This window comes from Zonotrichia leucophrys, chromosome 1, assembly GCF_028769735.1.
Source record: "Zonotrichia leucophrys gambelii isolate GWCS_2022_RI chromosome 1, RI_Zleu_2.0, whole genome shotgun sequence".
In the NCBI taxonomy this organism is placed as follows: domain Eukaryota; kingdom Metazoa; phylum Chordata; class Aves; order Passeriformes; family Passerellidae; genus Zonotrichia; species Zonotrichia leucophrys.
In genome coordinates this window covers 71,279,905-71,299,188 of record NC_088169.1, presented here as the reverse complement: position 1 = coordinate 71,299,188, position 19,284 = coordinate 71,279,905, and the positions used below count along the sequence as shown (strand labels likewise).

Here is a 19,284-nt window from a genome sequence, read left to right as displayed (position 1 = left end):
AACTCTTAGCTGCAGTTCTTCCCTGTGGAAGTAAAACATGAAATTACCATATTTAGGACCTAGTTGAAAATACAAGAGAATAAGGAAGTGCGCTTCTCATCATAGCAGTGTTAAGCATGGTAAAAATGAATCCAGAAGCTTTTGTAGAGAAGTTTCCTTCCTTAGAAAGAAGAAAACTGACAAAATGCTGCTAAGCTGAGGAGCTTCTGCACTGCTGCCTCAAGAGGGTACCTGGGTGAGTTGCTGAACATCTGAACTTTGAACATTACAACAGACTCTTACTTTCTATTGCCACACGTGCATGAAAGCCTCCTTTATTTTCTCATCCCAGGAAACGGAAGCCATATGAAAGAGAACACCTTCAGAATACGTAAGCAGTGCTGGCAAGTTTAATCTAGAGCCAGAGATTACAAATAAAATAGAAATTACTGGGATGATTAATTTGTGAAAATCTCTACTCCTTAATTTAATCAGAAAACAAATTATAAATGTAACCAAGAAAAATGATCAATTACTTATTAAAGCTAATAGGGTGCAGCTGATAGGGCCTAGTAGTTAAAGTCAAAGTTACTTTTAGCTGGAGTTCGATGGGCGAGTCCGATAGGATGGTTTGGGTGAATGAAAGACATGAGTTGGTTTTAAATAAGACAGGTGGTTCTTCCACACCTATTAACTCTTACTTGATGCTACCTGTCCAGTGGGAAGTTGGCCTCCCAATAGCAGTGCTGGTAGCCAGGAGCTTATGTAAGGGAAGCCCTCTGTTGGAAAGCCAGGTTACAGCGTGGTTTAACTGGTCTCGAATTTGTTTAACAAAATTAACCAAATCCAGTGTGTTTTCAGAGACCACAAAGTATTTCCATAACACAAAATAAAAATATGAAAAAAAATACAGAAATGCCAAATTTGGCATTCTGATCATGTAACACAAATGCCAGGAGAGATCAATGAGCCTTGCCTTGAAGCCAAGCAATGGTCGCACAGACTGCGCTGTAACTGCAGGTCAGGTACTTTCCAGCTGAGTCAGGTAGAGAGGGCAGATGTGACACAGAGACAAACATCTCAGACATAAGTGATACTGTCCAAGTGTTAATCCCTCACCTCTCCCTGCAAGAGCTAGCACACAGCTTGGAGGAAGTTGTGTTTATTAGCAGGGATTGAATTTGCTCCTGGTTGGACCCAGGCTAAATGAGCTGCTGACAAAGTAGGTACCAGCCTTTCTCTGCAGTTCTTGTGTGCTGAGTACTCCTCAGCTCTCCTGCTGAACCTCAGGCTCAATGGAACTGTTAGATCAAAGAACTAATCAAAACAAGCTCTTCATTACTGTTGTATCCATTTATGATCAACCTACTTCAGACTCAAAATATTCTCATAAAACATGCACAAAATTTAGTCAAATTCAAATTCAAAGGTTGCTATGGAACATGTGGTGAGAGCAGTGCTGAGAAAATTGACTGTTTCAAGGATTAGACGTCCTGAACAGAGATCTTAGAACAAAGATGGATTTTGAAAAAAATTTTGGTGCTTTTCATTAGCAAGAGGCATAACATTCTTATTCTCTTCCATTTTGCCTCCAGGAAGACAAAGAGGGGAAAGAGACAGTGGAATATTAAATGATGTAATACCTCAGACACATAATTCGTCTTAATGATATAGGTGCTTTCTTTGTTAACTGGGCACTCTGTGCCAGCAGTATAAGTACATAGAGATTTAGGAGGCTCTGTCTGTTTAACAGATGGCTGCTGAAATTTGCACTGCACTTGCAGCTTGATTAAAACTGTGTGACAAGTAACTCTTCTTATCACAATAATGTGTATTATAATCTGTTGTCATGGCTTCAAGTAATGACACTTTGAGTAGCAAAAGTAAGCCATGTTTTGTGTTCCTATTGGATCACCATTGTATTTGACTAATATGAATTGGAGGCTTCAGACCCATAAACAATTTTCCTTCTGTTTAAAATAATCCAGCTAATACAAGTGAAACAACTTCTCCAGAACTGCATACCTACATACAATGTTAATACTTTCAGAACAACAGCAAAATCAAATTCTCAAAAGACCAAATAATACAAAGGACTGTCTCTCTCCCAGAACAGAACACTAACCAAAATAAGACATTTCATGTGCATTAGCAGGGACAGTTAAATACAGACTGATAACCATGTGACTACAGAAGAGAAAATGTTATGCTTGTATTTGTAAAGGAGGAAGTTTGTCTGGGAAATTACAGACTCTTTAGTCTGAATCTGAACTTCACAAGTCTTTACAGTCAAATCTGAAGGCAGGATTGGCTGAAATGTAGGGAGCTCTGTTCCAAGAGAAGAGGAATAATGTACCATAAAGAAATTGATAACAGTAAAGAGGAGTGGTAGCTGTGCACAGTGAAAAGAAGAAGGTTGAGCAATTTCTGGGATCAATCAGGGAAGAATCAGGAAGAGGAAAAAGTGATGTGGTGGTCTTTATGAATGAGGCAGTCAGGGCAAACACCGAGGCCCAAAGAGATCACTCACTGAGCCTGTAATTAAAGAGGCCTTTGCCTCTACAGGGATGCAGGGCTGTCGTTCCCTGAACAACAATGACCCCTTCTTCCGGTCTTAAGTTTAACAGGTCTGTTCTATATGGAGCTACAGACCAGGAATCAGTGACAGAAAACACAGTTATTGCAGAGTAACATGTTTTATAGAGGAATAAACCTGGTTTTATAGAGGAATAATGAATTCTGCATAATTTTTGTTTTTAGGGGGAGAGCAAAAAGTATTTGGGTTTTTTCCTTCATGGATTCTTTTACACAAGGTCAGTATGGCTCAGCTGATGGCCCCGAGAATCAATTTGGCTTGCTTTTTTCCCCAAAATTCATAAGCAAAGCATACAAATAAAGCTGCAAAGCTCTTCCAGTCTCTGCCTCACTCAGCACAGAGCTGCTCAAATGGGCACTCTTAAAGCCCTGAGATCCAAAGTCACACCTCTCCTCACGCACATAGGGTTTAACACGCAGGAGCTATTTAAACTCTTCCAGGAAGGTCAAAGGGAAGACTTACAACCAATATAACATAATACCTTTCATGTTCTCATTACCTGCCTACCACATCTGGTACCAGTGTTTTGTCCTGAAGATCATATGTGCATGTTTGTCCTTGTGTGTATACAGTAATCCATCAGAGCATTCTTAGATTAATACAGTGTAAGACATGACATGGGCCAGGTTCACTCCCTGACTACATGCTTGTCTCAGCATTTCACAATTCTACAATATGCTAGGGAAGAACAATTTCATACAGGAAAAAAAAATTCTTTTCTTTTAAAAGGTGTGCCAGCCACTAAATCTCTAAATAGAGTGGTAAACCTGTCACAACTAGAAATAAAATCTCTTCATCACCAGATTCCAACTTGTGTGATTTTTCTTTTTGCTTCACTTTACTAATTGGTCAGTTGTGCCAGATAATTTGCTTAAGTCTAAAACAGACCAGAAAGGCTTAAAATGACTTTTCAATGGTTAGGCTGTGCAATTTGACTTGCTGGTTTTACATGGTGGGGATTTACATTGTCTTAGCTAGTCTTTGAATATATTGGCTCATAAAACCAAAAGTTTCTCCATGAGCAAATGATCTGTCAGCTGTCCCAGCAGTACAAAATAGCCACTGATTTCCTTGAAGATGGGTTTGCTTTTGACAGGTGCAGAAAAGAGTCCTGAGCCTGTCCCCTACTAAATCAATTCATTACACAACTGCCATTCAAAAGCTGTCCACGCTTCACAAAGCACATGAGCATTGCTGCTGCTGCTGCTGCTCTGTACTGCCGCAGGAGCTCAGCCACAGATGTAGTTCTCATCTGGTTGGGAAGCTTGTTAAAATCCTCTCATTAAAACCCTCCATGGCCTTATTCAAGTCCTTCTCTCAGCCCTTGACCTTTTCCCCTCAGCTGGAACACATATAGGTATGGCAGTCTGCTATATCACAGCAGGCAGGAAAAGCATTATGGTGTCCAGCTCTTAGATTTTCCCATAAACACTTATGTATTTTACACTTGGAATAGACAAGAATACTGCATCTTCATTTGCTCATAATAATTTTTCAAGCATTAAAAACCACAAATATTTCTGATACACTCACATTAAAAGGTTCAATTTATCATAAATAATTTCCCTTTACCCCTTCCCCTTTAAATGTTGCATGCAAAAAGCATTCATGCAACTCATTAAGAGGCACCAACTTTTTTCTGAGTAACAGCCTTAGTTTATCAGACTAGCTTCATAAATTCTTAGAAATGAGTTCTGCTTACGCACTTCTAGGACTCTGAAAACAGAATATGCAAAGAAAGTGGCATCAAGGACTGGCAAACCACTCTGTTCCTTGTGTGTTGGAATCTAAAGGACAGTTATATTTAGAAGACAAAAACTGCAGGAGAAACAGGGACTGAAACAGATACAGTAAATAGACTATGTTCTTTTCAAACCTCATGGGACAACATGTGGGTGTTCAGTGAGAGGAAAAACAAAAACTTGTAATTAAATATGTGATTCTCTGGGAAGATTTATAGCCCCTCTGAGAACAGATGACATGTTATGCCACTATCAGGAATGCCACTGCAAATTGGAAGAAAGGCAACAAGTACCAATTAGCCACTCACAACTTGGGCATATTTGATTGTTATTCATTTGAGATTTGCTTGCTGATCGCACTAATAAACAAAAAGGGAAAAGTCTTTGGAAAGGATTTATGATGTGTACAAGGAAATCCTCATTTCACTGAGAAGTGCATATTTGGTGCCCCATGTCTTCAGGAATTATGCCCATCAATTTGTTTCACCTAAGGGCATGAAAGAAGAAGGCAAGGAAAAACTAACTTGGTTTTGCATTCCCTTATGAGCCTTACCTGCTCAAACAGTACCTTCTTCCATTGAAAAATGTAGTCTTACTAGAAAAGGAGGAATTAGACCACTTGCCAAGGATTTCTACATAACCCATGACTGAGCCTACCAGAGGCCACAGTGAGCCAATGAGACCCTCAGGCCATGCATGTGCACATCCTGCACACGGGATGTGGGGCATAGCCCATCATGTCCATGAGACAAAGTCCCTGTCCATAGGCAGAAACACATGTCTCTCCTAGAGCTTCTCAGGATTCCTGTATCTCCAACAATGCATTCACTTCAGAGCGTGACAAGTGCCCACACCACAGAGTGCAGTCACTATTTTACGTCTACCACATCATCCTCCAGGAGAAACTGGCTGTTCATGGCATGGACAGGTGCACTGTTTACTGGGTAAAGGCTCTGAGGCCAGAGCGTGGTGGTGAATGTGCATCCATCTGACAGATGGCCAACAGCGGTGTTTCCAAGAGCTCGCTACTGGGGCCAGCCCTGTTTAATATCCTTATTGGCTATCTGGATGAAGGGGTACTCAGGGTTTCTCTTAGAAGAACTTTATACTAATTTCAGGCAGAATCAAAGAACTCAGTCCTGGAGCTCTTATCTGTGATATTAGCTGCAGTGAGGCAGAGTGGAAGCCCACCAAGGTGAATGGGAATTCAGAGAGCTTTGGATGAGATCCCATAAGAGCAAAAGGTTGCAGAAGTGAGGCGCAAAGCAGACCACTGGCCATTACAGTAAAGTCAGGCAGGCTCACTCTACTACTAATACTGTTATAATAGTGACAGAACACACTGGTGTACATCTCTGCTGGACTGCAGGCTTCCATATCATGATTTAGGGGCAGGAAACAGTTGGGGAAGGAAGAGGCAGGAGGGACCGACTGCCCTGGCACACAGCATGGAGCAAGCACTGCATCTGGGTCTCACCCACGTCTTCCAATCCCCTTGGAAATCCCTACAACGTGAGTTGAAGAGCTTTAAGTTACTGCCATTATTCTACTATAAAGTTTTCACATGTATTCAAACCCCTACACAACACAAGTTATTCTCATTTTAGGATTTAGCTTTATTAACATTTAGAAAACTTAATTTGTCTCTCAATCACACCTCAAGGTCCAAGCTCAGGGGCACACAGCTGTCAAAAATCTTCAAGAGGAAAGGTGAAGGGAAAGGGAAGAAAAGCAACCCTTCACTGGGTACTTCTACAGCCACTTGCATGGAGTAAATAGACTCAGAGTTCTGCATGAATTCTGCACACCGCGCCTGGAAGCAAATCTAGAATCCTAGGCAGCTCTTTCTCCTTTACAGGACATCATTGTGGAACCTGTGGCATTCTTTAGGAAAGTAGTAGTGACAGGGTTCTCTCGGGGAAAACAACAGTCCCCCAGGTGGTGACAGAGCTGGAAGGAGGTGGCACAGGCTGGCCAATGTGAGCATGAAAGCAGCAGCAGGATCCAAGCAGAAGAGCAGGAGTGGACCGGGCTGGAGGAGATGTGAAAGCAATGAGGAAGGACCTTCACATCCTGACCAGCTGAGGAGAGCAAGGGGTGGGGAGGAGAGATCTGCGAAGGTGACAGAGGGGCCGCCAAGTGGTGAACTGGAGAGGCAAGAGAGAGCCATCAAGGAGAAGCTGGGCCTTCCCAAATGATTCTTCTCCCTTGGCAATGAAGGAAAACTTAGGGAAATGTGCAGATTAAGCAAAGGAGTGAAGAGCTACAGTAACAAAGAGCTACAGTATTGTGAAAAGGCACGTAGAAAAAAGAAAATATCACTGGAACAGGTTATCACTTTTTTTTTGTTTGTTTGTTTAAGAAGTGAAAAAAACCAAAGCAACTCCAGACACTTTCAGCTCACAGGACCAGTCAGCATATACACAGCTCACCTGAGGTCTGTGGCCTTGGCAACATTGTGAGTGTTTTATTTTCACTGACATAAACCATTCATTAACCATTTCTCCAATGCATTAAGCATAAACAGGCTTTCATTTCACGCAGGTATTTCTTCCTACCACTGTGATTTCATCTCCTAAACCAAATATTTTTATGCATGGAACCACCGAAAGAAAACAAGTCTGAGACTTCCCACTAATTACTGCATTTCCCAGGAGTTCTCCTGCAGTGTCTGGAGCCAGGGTCTCCTGCCACACATTTTATTTTGTGGAGTCTTTCCATTTTACAACTTTTGAAGCAACTGGTGGTGTTTATTGATCTTTCCACACAGCTGTTCTTTTCCTACAGGAGCACTGTGATGGTTATTCTTTGGTCTGATACATGAGGCCCCATTTTCTGTTTCAGAGTTGAGGAGGCAGAAGCTTTATAAGACTCTGAGTTTGTGGGTGTAAAGAAAGAAGAAAATGCTACACACTGGCTTCACTTTCACAGTAAAAAATGTGCTTGTGTGATGAATTTCAAAATCCCGTGAGCTAACTATCCAAATGAGACTAGCTGTGATACATAAGGATAAGGTGGGGGAATTGCCAGAGATCTGGGCTGGAAAAGGAGGTATGAGCCATGGGCAGCTCTACAGGAGAAGGATGTAGAGCATCTGCACAAAACAACTCCAGCTACACATGTGCGGATTCCAGCACATCTCCTCATGTCCCAGACAACACTTGAATCCCCTCAGCAACTTATACTATTCTCAGGCATCCTAACTAATTTCTAATATTAAGAGATCAGACATGAACAGGAATGACCACACGCACATACAAGACCTGACGCATGCCTCTGCTCGGGCCGCAGTCCCAGGGCAGCCCAGAGCCGCAGAGCCCCGCGGCTGGGCCGAGGCTCGGCTGCGAGGGGCGCTCCGGCAGCCCGCAGAGCCCCCGCTCCCCCCGGGTGTCCCCAGAGCCATTCCCGGGACACGCAGCTCCGAGGGGCACTCCTGGCAGCCCGCAGAGCCCCCGCTCCCCTCGGGTGTCCCCAGAGCCATTCCCGGGACGCGGCACCGGCGGGCACGCTCGGAGGAGCGGGATGTTGGTGGGCGCTCCTAACTTGGCGAGGGAGCGGGGAAAAAGCACGAAAGGAAACTCGTGAGAGAAAATACCTGCCTTGCCGCTCTGCCGGCTCCTCGGAAAGCGCAGCAGTCGCTTGCACGCACAAAGCTTTCCCAGAAATCACGTCAGGCTCTCCGCTGAGCAGGGAGGAAAGCAGGGGCGCTCTCGTTCTCCCCGAACCGCCCCTGCCTGCGAGCAGCCCTTTAGGCTTTCCCTCCGTGAGGATTCCCAGCCCGCCGAGCGCCCGCGGGTCCCGAAGGCGCCGCCGCCCCCAGAGCCGTTCCCTGCCTGCTCCGCTCGGGGGCAGGAACAGCTGGGAGGGTGTCAGCACAACACGCTCCATAAATTCTCCCCCGGTCTTCTGCAGACCTAAGTCCTTGAGAAAAATGCCTAAATCCCGTCGTTTGTTGACATAGTAACCTCATTTAAGTTTTTGCCCCTTTCAGAAGCCCTCTGCATAAAACAATTCATTATGTAAAAGATTTATCCAGTGTAGCGTGCTGGTTTGTGTGGTTTTATTTTTCCAAGGAAGAAATAAAGAGACTGGATGTTTATACTCTAGATTTCCCACCAAGACCAAGGGGTTGCTTCATTACAGCAGATAACATTAACGACTTCCACGAATCTTTGAAGGAAATGTAATACCAAGTGAAAGGGGGGGGAAATAATTATTCAGATAAACAGCCCATTTCTAATACCTAAGTGAAGCAAAATTTTAGGAACTTTTCAGGAGGTCACAAAATGTTTTGTATTTTCCCCCTAACTTATTCAGATATATTTATCTGATTTCTTCAAAGATGATTAGAACATTTTAAAAGTTCCGAACTAAATTTGTAAATCTACAGCAGATTCTGTGAGAAAGAGCAAAGGGTCAGAAACAAGTAAAGCCTGTGGAAGACTTTGCTTTCCCAATTCTATGGAGATGAGCCCTATGGAGATGAGCTCTTTAGTCTCCGGGCAGTGGAGAGAAGAAAGATAAAAGAGAATTGTGCTGCAGGGATCACGTGGGGTTTAATGGGTTTTAATGCATCCCCTCATCCAAAGTGCTGCTACCCTACACAGACCTGCATGCAGATTTCCAGCCCTTTTACTGGTAATTTAGGCTATGGGAGCAGCCTGGCAGGCTTGTGCAAACCATGCTACCCTGCAGGGCTTTTTTGACCCCAGTTGCAAAAGGATGGGGGTGGGGGGTAAAATAACAAAACCCGAACCTTGGTATTTCGAGTTGAAAGGAGTCTTACAAGCAACGTTTCAATGTTTTAACTCAATGTTGCCTTAAAAACTACTTGATTTACAAGTATCTTTCAGGGTCTAATTGTGTATTATTTACTACGGACAGTTTTCTCTCTGATCCGGGTTAAATGCGTGCTTAAGCTCGGAAGCAGCAGAGCACATAGAGTGAGAGATCTAGGATTTTCCTCCAGCCTTGAAATTCATTACAATTGACCATAACCTTCCCCTCAAAACCCAGGCAGCTTAATTTTCTTCACATCATGCCCATCCTCTTCTTCTCCCCTCCCCTCCGAAAACAAAACAAAGCAAAACAAACTAAACATAAACAAAATGAAACAAAAAAATCAGGTAAATTCTTAATCCACATCTTTTTACGGGCAATAGCTGAGAATCATTTCCAGAGCTGTCATTTAAATGAGAAAAGAGAAGCGGAAAGAAAGGGGAAGCTTAAATGCGCATTCACAGCTTTGGAAGTCACACTCTTTGATGACGTTTCATTAGATTTTTTAATGATAGATACTCAAATATAGTCCCAGCATCAGTACATATTTCTCAAATTATCACCAGCTGATATCCTGACCCCATATCAACCATATAGGTGCTTATATGTTTTAAGAAAGTGATATGTATTATGAAGTTTGTAAAGCTCTGTTGTAAAGCTCTGGCTCTGCTGTATATTTCACTGTGCATATGAAGACAAAATATTTTCAGTAGATAAGGTTTGGTACAGTTTTTAATATATTTCACAGCAGGTCTAAAAGGGTGGACCACTAACCCTGTACTCTGGCTCCATTCAGTGAAACCCATGGAATTATTGAAAGCGTTTGTAGCTCTGGTGGCTCCAAGGTGGTGGGAGGGAGCTACACCTTTGCCCAGATCTTCTTTGGACTTGCTGTTGAGCTCGGTCTGACACTGCACCTGACCAGCGAGGCTCAAGGTGAATATCACCCTCATCTTTTCCATGCATCCCTTGCCCCCAGTCTGTGTTTGCAAATGTGCTGGGGCAACTGAGGCAGCCGTTCAGTGGGTTGATCCAGTTGAAAACCAATGGACCCAAAAGCCATAATTTCCTATTTCATCGGCTTGTTAAACTGACCTGGCTACAGTTGTGCAATTGCTGGATGCAGTCCAGGCAAATGGGTGGGCTGTGCAGTGGGACAGCAGAACAGCAGTCCCCAAGTTCTCTAGGTTATTTGTATTTTTAAATTTCCATCTAAGCTTGTTTGTGCCTGAGCTCTCCCAGTCAAGTGGGACAACACTCTTTCCTTGTCCTACAGATTGTAAACCTCTGGCTATAGAAAATCAGAGTTTTCACCAACTCAAAACCTCAACTTCAAATAATGTATCATCGTCTAGCAAAAAATGATAAAATATACAAGAAGTTAAACTGATTTATTACTGTACATTGTGCATACCAAACAAATATTCCAACGTTAGCAAAATTGTAAGTACTAAAGTCACTCTTCTTTTTGTAAATTGAGCCCAGATCCATGAAATAAGCTGTCAGTTGGGAGTAAGGGTGGGGTGTGAAATCGCATATGTTCTATATTATTTTTCAATATCGTTTGAGCTAAGTCTGTTTAGCTTTGTTTTTCTGAAAACTTTTAACCAAAATGTGAAAATAACCTGCTTGCAGTGCTTACTTAAAAATTATATAATAATTAGATTGTCTTACCGCACATAGATAACTAAGAATTGTATTAATTTGACAACATAATCAACAGGATTTAAGAAGATAACAGAAGGTTGCACAAACACACTTACTAGACCTGCTATTGAAGATGAACCTCTACACTGATGAGATGGCAGAAAACTCCTACGGCCTTTAGTAACGGTGTTCCAGAAAGGAAAGGAGTGAATGAACCCAAGAAATGGGCTCTGGCCCAGAACCATTAGCAGCTGCTTAGTGCTATGTTTGCAAATGCTCTGGGTTCCTGTAGAAACACCTAATCCTTCCTGAATTCTGGCCAGCATTTATGGTTAAGTGCAGACAGTAAAAGGCTGTTCTCATTACCTCCTTCTTATCTGTATGGTCCGTTTTGTGTGACAATGGATTTTCAGCTAGAATTTTAAAGCTTAATTATTCTGGCCACGTATTCGGAATCTATTTACATTGCAATGGGTGCCTAAGACCTATTTGCTGGGGGATGCACGGTGGGGTGGGAGTTTTGGGTACGGCCTTAGCCATAGGGAACAAAACAGTACAAGGAAAGCACAGGAACCCACAAAGCCCTTAATGCAAATCATAAACTTTCTATAGGCATTCTTGAACTCTGCTATAGAATGTGATACTGATTTATGTCCAGCAATGGAAGTCTCAAATATCTTTTCAACAGTGACTGGAGGGATTAGCAGATTGTCAGAGCTGGGGCTGAGAACTCTTTCCCATTTTAAGATTGACCTCCCAGGTGCTCCGGCCATAAATAGAGTTTCACAGAATTATTTCCTTGGGGTCCTACTCAGTCCACCAGACACAGCTCACAAAAACCCACAAAATACTGAGGCAAACTGAAAAGGCAAAACCTAGAATAAAAGCATACAGGAAACAAACAAGGTTTGTGGTCCACTCTTTAAAAAGCTAAAGCTGAAATTCCTGGTTTTTGAAGGGATGCCCCTTACCCAAAGCAGGCCAATTAACTGAGCTCATTTTGTGGCTGTTTCACTTGCTCAAGCTTTCTAAACTTTGTGCACATACCTCTGTTCAATATGCTGTTCTGGAAAGTATCTCAGCATTATCTTATTTTTGATCATTATTGATGGTGGCCCCTAAATACAACAGTAGTGGATATATCAGCTACAGCAAATAGACCATGACTGATGAGGTAAGCATCCTATATTCAAATGGGAGTGCAAGTGCTATGTGTTTGTTGCCCACAGCTCTTGATGATGATGCTGTGACAACTCACAGCAGCAGCTGGTGATGACACAGCTGTCCTCTATGCTGGAGCTGGAGTTGGTCTGACTTTACCATTACCTGATCTCTCCCTCTCAATGAGTAGAAAAATCTTCATTTTCTTCCCGTGGGATTGTTTTGCCCTGTAGTAACTCCTTTACCAGCTCACCACAGATTCAAGATGAGCATCAGTGATGCTCCAAGGGCAATAGTAGGAGTGCACACAAGTGGAAAGGGAAGAGAGGCTGCCTGGCACTTTTTGGCAGCAGTTATCTTTAAGCCCGACTCAGATATACTGCCTGACTGTACCCTTGGGACACAGCTAGAGATGTTGTCCAGGCCACAGATTAACAGGGTTAAGAGGTTATTTCTTTATCCCTCTCACACTTCCATGAAGATTACTGCCTCCTCAGACCTGCCAACAGGGTGGCAGCTTTTGTATCCCCTCAGTCTCAAAATGATCTGGAAAACAAAAAATCTCCTGTGAAAATCCCTGAGGCAAGTACAGATCATTTTCACAGAAGTGTGCCAGGGAATGACGAAATGAGCAATTATATCACTGCATCAGAGGGTAAGGTTTCACCAGGTGCATGCCTTGCTTAATGCCTTATTACCATTGAAACAGGGCAGAGTCTCCTCTCTCTCTCATGGACAGTTGTCTTTGCCCCCACCTCATGCCAACTCCACCGTTCCTCTGAACAATTGGATGAACCAGTTCAGCTCACTTAAGTGACAGAAAATGCTTTTTTTATTTTTCCTGTTTTTTATAGCCTGTGAGATGAACCAGGTCACAGAGGTGTGATGGAGCATTCAGAACATGCAGTCAGGAACCCGGACCATGCTTGGGCTGGAGTGCATTGTGATGGGAAAGAAGGGCTCAGTGTACAATAACATCTTTACATGGGTCATCTGCAGCCTCCCCTGAACAATAGCTGTTATTGCTATTTCCTAGCTGAGCCTGAGATCTGTCCCAGCACATACTTTACAAGCTGTGGTGAGGATAGATGGATGGTTTGCACAATGCTGGGGACCTTTCATCTCCTCTCAAGGAAAAGCTCTTTCTTGACATAGACAGGAACAAGTCCCCGGAAAGTGTTAATTTGTTTAAAGCTGCTGTGCAGCTCCTTTGCCCTTCAGGGACCTGAGAGCTTTGAATCACCAAGGCATCCATTCAGATGATGCAATACTTGTACCTGGATACACTGCCAGAGGACAGTAGGAGAAAAATCGGGAAAACCAGTGGAAGATTAATTACTCTCTTTTCATCGGGCCTTGTTACATTCATTTGAGCTCCTGCCTTCTGGTTTACCAAGTTACCTTGGTGATTCTTGACTGCTTTGCTTGCAAGCCTACACCAGCTCCACTCCAGCCCAGGTACAGATGCTGACATCATCTTCCTCCTCCCGCTGGCACTTGCCAGCTAATGAAATACAACTGCACAGAGGAGGAAGGAAATTCAGGGAGTGTCAAATACCAGCCCGAGTGCCAGCATACCATAGCAGGCTGGTGCAATCACCCCTGGCTTTTCTTCAGAAGGATTTGGGGAATGTCACTTCTTTTTGTATTATATTTTGTAGCAGATACTTATAGGGTGACATTCTGCCTCCTCCCTGCTGGCTTTTGTGCTGTGCAGGTTACTGTAGCTGGTCATGTTTCAGACAGGGCTGAACACTTGTGGGAGTGATTTCAAATTACTTTTTAAATGTCTGCTTACAGAAAGGTGACATTTTGAAGAGGTAGTTTGCCTTCTAAAAACGAAAATCCTTTCAAAAGTCTCCCAACATTAGTGTTCAAATCTCTTGCTCAGCTGACATAACAAGTTGAAAGACCTGCATCCTGCCTTGACTGACAGTTTTAAATTTCCTCTTCTAGCCATGAATCTTCTGGATGAGAAGTGCTCAGAGAGGCAGGACTTGGAAGCTGTATGCTTTCCCAAGCACAGCCTTCTTGCGACACATCACCAATCAATCAATATTGGAATACTGTTTTTTAAATGGGTAATGTATCTGCATGTAGCCCAAGCTATGATACCAACTCCACCAGTAACCTCTGACCATTGAATGAAGTTAAAATCTGGCTGCCATGGAAAGAAGGCCTTTACTGTCCTCCTCACCAATTTCCCTTTCCATCCATCCCCATTTCCAGATTCCTCCCTCTCCGTATTTACTTGTCCTGACTTAATTCTCTGCCATTCTTGTGAGTTGAATTGGCTTATTCTTATTCTGTCATTGGAGCAGTGCCAGAGCTGGCAACAAGGCAAGCAGCAAAGATGCACGGTGAAGAGAAGTGAGAGGAAGAATGGGTGAAGAAGGTATGAAGAGTGAAATCTTGCCCGAAATCAACCTAATCAACAGCCAGAAGGCAGGGCAGGGCACGAAGGTCCTAAAAGCTGGAGTTCCAGTGAAGGTAGCAAATCATGCTGTGCCTGTGTCTGCAGCGGATGCTCCTCGTCTGGTTAAATGCAGCTTCAAGCCAACATGACAACAAGGAGCTGACCATCATCCACCTTCATGCTCTAGGCAGCTCCAGCACTTTCTAGTCATGCTGCACTGAGTGTTCAAGCAACCACAGGAGGAAAGGGTGGTGTGTGGCTGTGGGAAGCACATATAATTTGTCCATTTAAGTCCCTTTAAATAAGTCTTCTCTTCTACAAAGCAAATCTCACTCTTTGGCATGGATAAGCCTGGCTTCTCAGGCCCCTGGGAATACTAGTCGGGACAGCAAACCCTCGCAGAACCTGCTGGACCTCAGCTGGTGGCTGCTGTCATGCTTCCCAGGACTTGCCACATGAGCTGACTTACTTGGAATCTCCAGTTAGCTGGACTGTCCTGGACTGGAGGGCTAATTAACTCATATTCTTGCTAGAGTGGCCCCATCCCAAAAGAATGCCATATGGGAATATACAGAAAGCCTTTGAGGAGCCGACTCAAAAGACCTCATAGTATCTGTGCTTAGGTCCTGACAAGATGACTTCATATTTCCTGCCCCAAGGCTTTTTGAGCAATATGTATGTAAAAGCTGAAGCTGAGCATATTTTAAAACTCATTACTCCTATATGTAATCAGTGCCTTATTAGATTTCCAGCAATGCAAAGGGACTAATAGTTAATTTGGAAGCTACCTGGAAGCAGCTTTTTCTTTTATGTTCGCCAGTGTTTTTCCATGTTGCCCCATGTAACTAAATTAAGTGTTCTGATAACAGTGCTAAGAGCAGTGGAAAAGCCAACATATTAAATAAACTTGGCCACCTGTCATATTTTACATGCCATCTCTTGCTCACAGCCTGTGAGTTTAAATGTTTGGCAGCTGAAGCTATGGCACAGAGTGGAGAGTCCTTGGAATTCACTATTCCTTGCTTCATCTGAATTTGGTGACCTTTACTCTTATCTGTTCACCAGGGCAAGAAACACAGAGCTTTTTGCACAGCTGATCTGCAGCCCAGATGGTTGCAAGCCTATTGGGACCAAAGGAGAAGAGTTGTTTAGAACTACCCAGAGAAATCTTTGAACCTCAGGACCGCAGGAAGACTTCAGTACATCAGCAGGGTACAGCCACCATCCAATCCAGCCACTACACTGTCAGGATGCCAAGAAAGTCAGGAGAATTTTTGGTTTTTGTGGTTTAGGGTGTTTCTTTGGGTTTTGGGGTTTTTTGGGTTTTTTTTTTTTTTTTTTTTTTTTTTTTTTTTTTTTTTTTGTTTTTGGTTTTGTTTTTTTTTTTTTGGTTGCCTGGCAACCAAAATTATTCTGAACATAATCTTGTTCACTGATGGCTATTATTGAGTTATAGCCATGTTTTCTTTTCCAGCCCCAGCTTTTAGTTGGAGGTGAGAAGTTGGCTTCCCAAACAGTCTGCTCCTGGAGACTGGCAAGGCGAGACAACATCTGTGACCAAATAGCCCAGAATAGGGCCACAACTCATGTGCTGGCATTTCAGGACAGGAGCAGGTATGGGGAACAAAGTGGTTCCTTATTCAGAACAGAAATATGTTTACTTTGACATGGGTGACACACTGTGGGGGTTGTATTTACCATTTGCACCTGTACTGACATCACACTGTGTGAGTGTATTCAGCAAGTCAAAATCAAATTAAATGGACTGTGTTATTTAGAAGATATTTACTCCTATGTGGAGGTACTTAATTACCTTGTTGACAAGTGCTGTAGAAATGTTAGTCTATTAAGGAAAGTTAAGCAGAACCTCTTACAGATCATAAAAGTTTAGTAGAGGGGTTGACCCCTGCAAAGTTTGGTAACATCACCCGTGTGAAGACAAGGTTGCTGTCCTTCTGGTCCTCTGGAAATTCACCCTCTGTAACTCCTTAAGGTCAGCAAAGCCACTGTGATCTGTGGAGCATATCCCATCAGGGTTTTATCTTCTGCCCCTCTGTGAGGGGCTGACACTGCCTGCTAATCCCTGCTCACAGAAACACGGCTCAGCCTAGCCTTCACAAAGCTTACTCCGGACTTTTGCTGGAATAGTTCTCTGAACTGCAAGGGCCCCAGTGGCATTCACACCCTGTTTTGCTAAGTAGCAGTCATGGCTCCTACACTGGGCCACCGGTTTAGCTGTCAGTGAGTCAAATACAGTGGCTGTTGGATTATAATCACACTGGTGCTACAACCAAATGTCAGTTGACACAAGACTTCAGCCTCCTACAAACATGATTTTCTCTATTTGTAGAAGGGCAAAGAGCTCAGCATGTACTTTTTATAAAGTCACAGGAAGCTACACAGAAAACCGTGGTTTTCTAGAGAAGTATGTTACTGTCAGAGGGACAACATCATCTTTTTTTTTGAAAGAAAAATTCTTAAAACCCTCAACTTCGTGCCATTTACTTTAGCTTTCTTGGCACACCCTGGGGTGTTTACCAGTGGGGACAAGAATTTACACTGTTCAGATGCCTCAGAGAAGTGACTGCACTAATCAAACCACCCAAAGAGTGATTATGGCAATGACTTCCCCAAAGACTTGTGTTTTGGTTTTAAGTAAACAACTAGCCATCCCAGTAGGAGGAGGATGACTCAGATAAAATCACACAGATCTGTTATATATAGCAAACATTAAATATGCTTAAGATTCCTCTGATTCTTTAAAAAGGACAGTTCAAATTATCACCCTCTGAAACTCCATAGGTTCTAATTTAACAACTACAATAAAAATAATTTATTTTTACAATAAAATACTTCTGCCTCTTTTGAACTAGGCCAAATGGCCCATTTCAAAATAATATTTTATTACTTTGGACACAAATAGCCCAAATTTCTGGCTAATATTTGCTGATTTCAGAAAACATAGCATTGCTTATACCTAGAAAATAAAAAGATGCAGAGTTTGCCAGCCAGCATCCTTCCTGTTTGTACAAACTCCAGTCCTCTGAGCTGTACTGGAGCTTTAGGCTTTTCTGTGGGATGAAGGATTTCTGACAATGCCTACCTTTCAGACCCATGCCAACTATTCTTCAGGCACAGAGTAACCCATTCTTGAAATGTGCTTTTTCCTCACCTACCCTTACTCACAGGGCAGTGTAGTTGGTCAAAGCAGACAGCTCAAACAGCTCAAAGAAAAGGCAGTCATGGAGTAATTGCCTTTTGTAAATAATTTTATATAAGACTCTTTCCCACTATTTTACGTCAGTGCACAGATGTGTGTTTTGGTTCTGGTTATGTACACCAGCAAAAGACAGAAACACAGTGATGTACATTGGAATACACTTTGGCAATCGCAGCTACATTTCTGGAAACTGAACTTCAGCAGCAGTTAGTTCCCTAGGAAGTAACAGAAAAAGAGCACTGAAACTTTGCTCCTACTACCTATCCTAACCTGCTTCATGTTTTCCTTAGTGTGTTCCCTCTGCAGCGTTGCAGGTGGATGGAGGGACACTTGCTGGGAGCAGAAGTCACACTTCCCCCCCCTGTCTCCATGAGTGCTGCAGGCACCATTTGCACAGTGAGCTGGGAGTGTTTGGGGCTCAGAGGACAGCTGTGTTTGCCCTCTTTCCCTCTCTTATGCATGCCTATAGTCACCTCTATGCAAAAAGTATCCTCAAAGTCTTCAGGAGCACACAGTCAACTAAGCTGGAGAGAAAGTAATAGGGAGAAAAACAAGGTTTGCCTCAGACAGGCACAAACACCAGTGCCACCCTCAGCCACAGGGAGACATCAATTCCCAAACACAGGTTTCCTTCCCAAATGCTGGGAGAGGGCCCCTGGACAAATGAGGTCAAGCCTGGGTCAGTGAAAGGAGGATATAGGTCTTTTAATGTGTAATGAGGCAGAACCTAAAAATCTACAGAAGACAAAGGAAAAGCAGCCAAGTCAATAGGAAGTGTCAGATGCAGCCCTGAATCTGTAGATGCTATGAAAGGGATGAAGGGAGACCTGGACATAACAGGGACTCCATTAGCTGAATCCCACTTTTCCTTTGCAATTTAGCAGAACTCCAAACCACAGCACAGTGAGCCACTCTGGCCATAGGGTCAGGAGAAACACCTCACTTGTCTTTGGGTCTCTGGTTTTGTACTATGGTTCTGGAGGTAGAAGAGCTGCTCAAAACTGCCTTGGACATGAGGGAAGGCTTTGAGCTTCCTCATGAACTCTTGCATCACATCCATTCCTGCCTGGGTGTCACTTGTGTCCTCAGTCCTGACTGGGGTGGCAGTCAGAAGAGAGCAGAGGGCAGGGTGAGTAAGGATTAACAACTTTTTGGCATTTCTGATAAATCCAGGCCTGCCTAATTATGCTGTAAGAGATTAAAGGTGAAAAACCTGCATCTAGATGGTGACATGCTGAAAGACCATGACTGACTCAGGAGAGGGCTTTGAGCTGGAAATCACCTGGGAGATCAGACTCAAAATCCACAGTTGCCTTGCAGCCCTCTCCAGAGTCTGGAGTTAGGCAGAAACTAACTTTAGCTTTAGTAAAATAAGTGTAGATAGTTATTTATTGCTTCACTGGCAATTTATGTATGATTTTCTCATCCAAAAGAAGTTAATAGAGCTTCCAAAAGAGCTAATACAGAGAAGTTAATAGAAGCAAATGTGCCATTATAGCATCTTCCTGCCTAATAGTTATTAATGGCATGGTTCTTTGGTATCCCATTATAAATACAAATAGTTCATGTTTTAAATGGGAATGTTGAGTGACAACAGTCCTTTCATCTTTGCTCCACAGTATCTTTTAATCATCACTAACAACAAACTTCCTTTCCATTTTGTCATATTTCTTATAGAATCAATATCGACAGGAGTCAGAATTCATCAAAATGTTGGGCACAAAGCCAGCTTCTCACAAATAAT

The 19,284-nt window shown here is 43.0% G+C and overlaps 1 protein-coding gene across 3 annotated transcripts in view; it reads right to left on the bottom strand.

The window, feature by feature from the left end:
- Positions 1-19,284, bottom strand: part of SPATA13 (spermatogenesis associated 13) — a 145,464-nt gene that overhangs the window by 63,530 nt on the left and 62,650 nt on the right. Inside the window, exon 1 of one of the 3 annotated variants that reach the window (XM_064717187.1) lies at positions 7,913-8,058. The exons of the other annotated variants lie outside the window; for them this stretch is intronic. The gene's annotated coding sequence lies outside the window, so the exon portion shown is untranslated. Of the gene's footprint in view, positions 1-7,912; positions 8,059-19,284 lie in introns of those variants that run through there. 3 annotated transcript variants of the gene reach the window in all.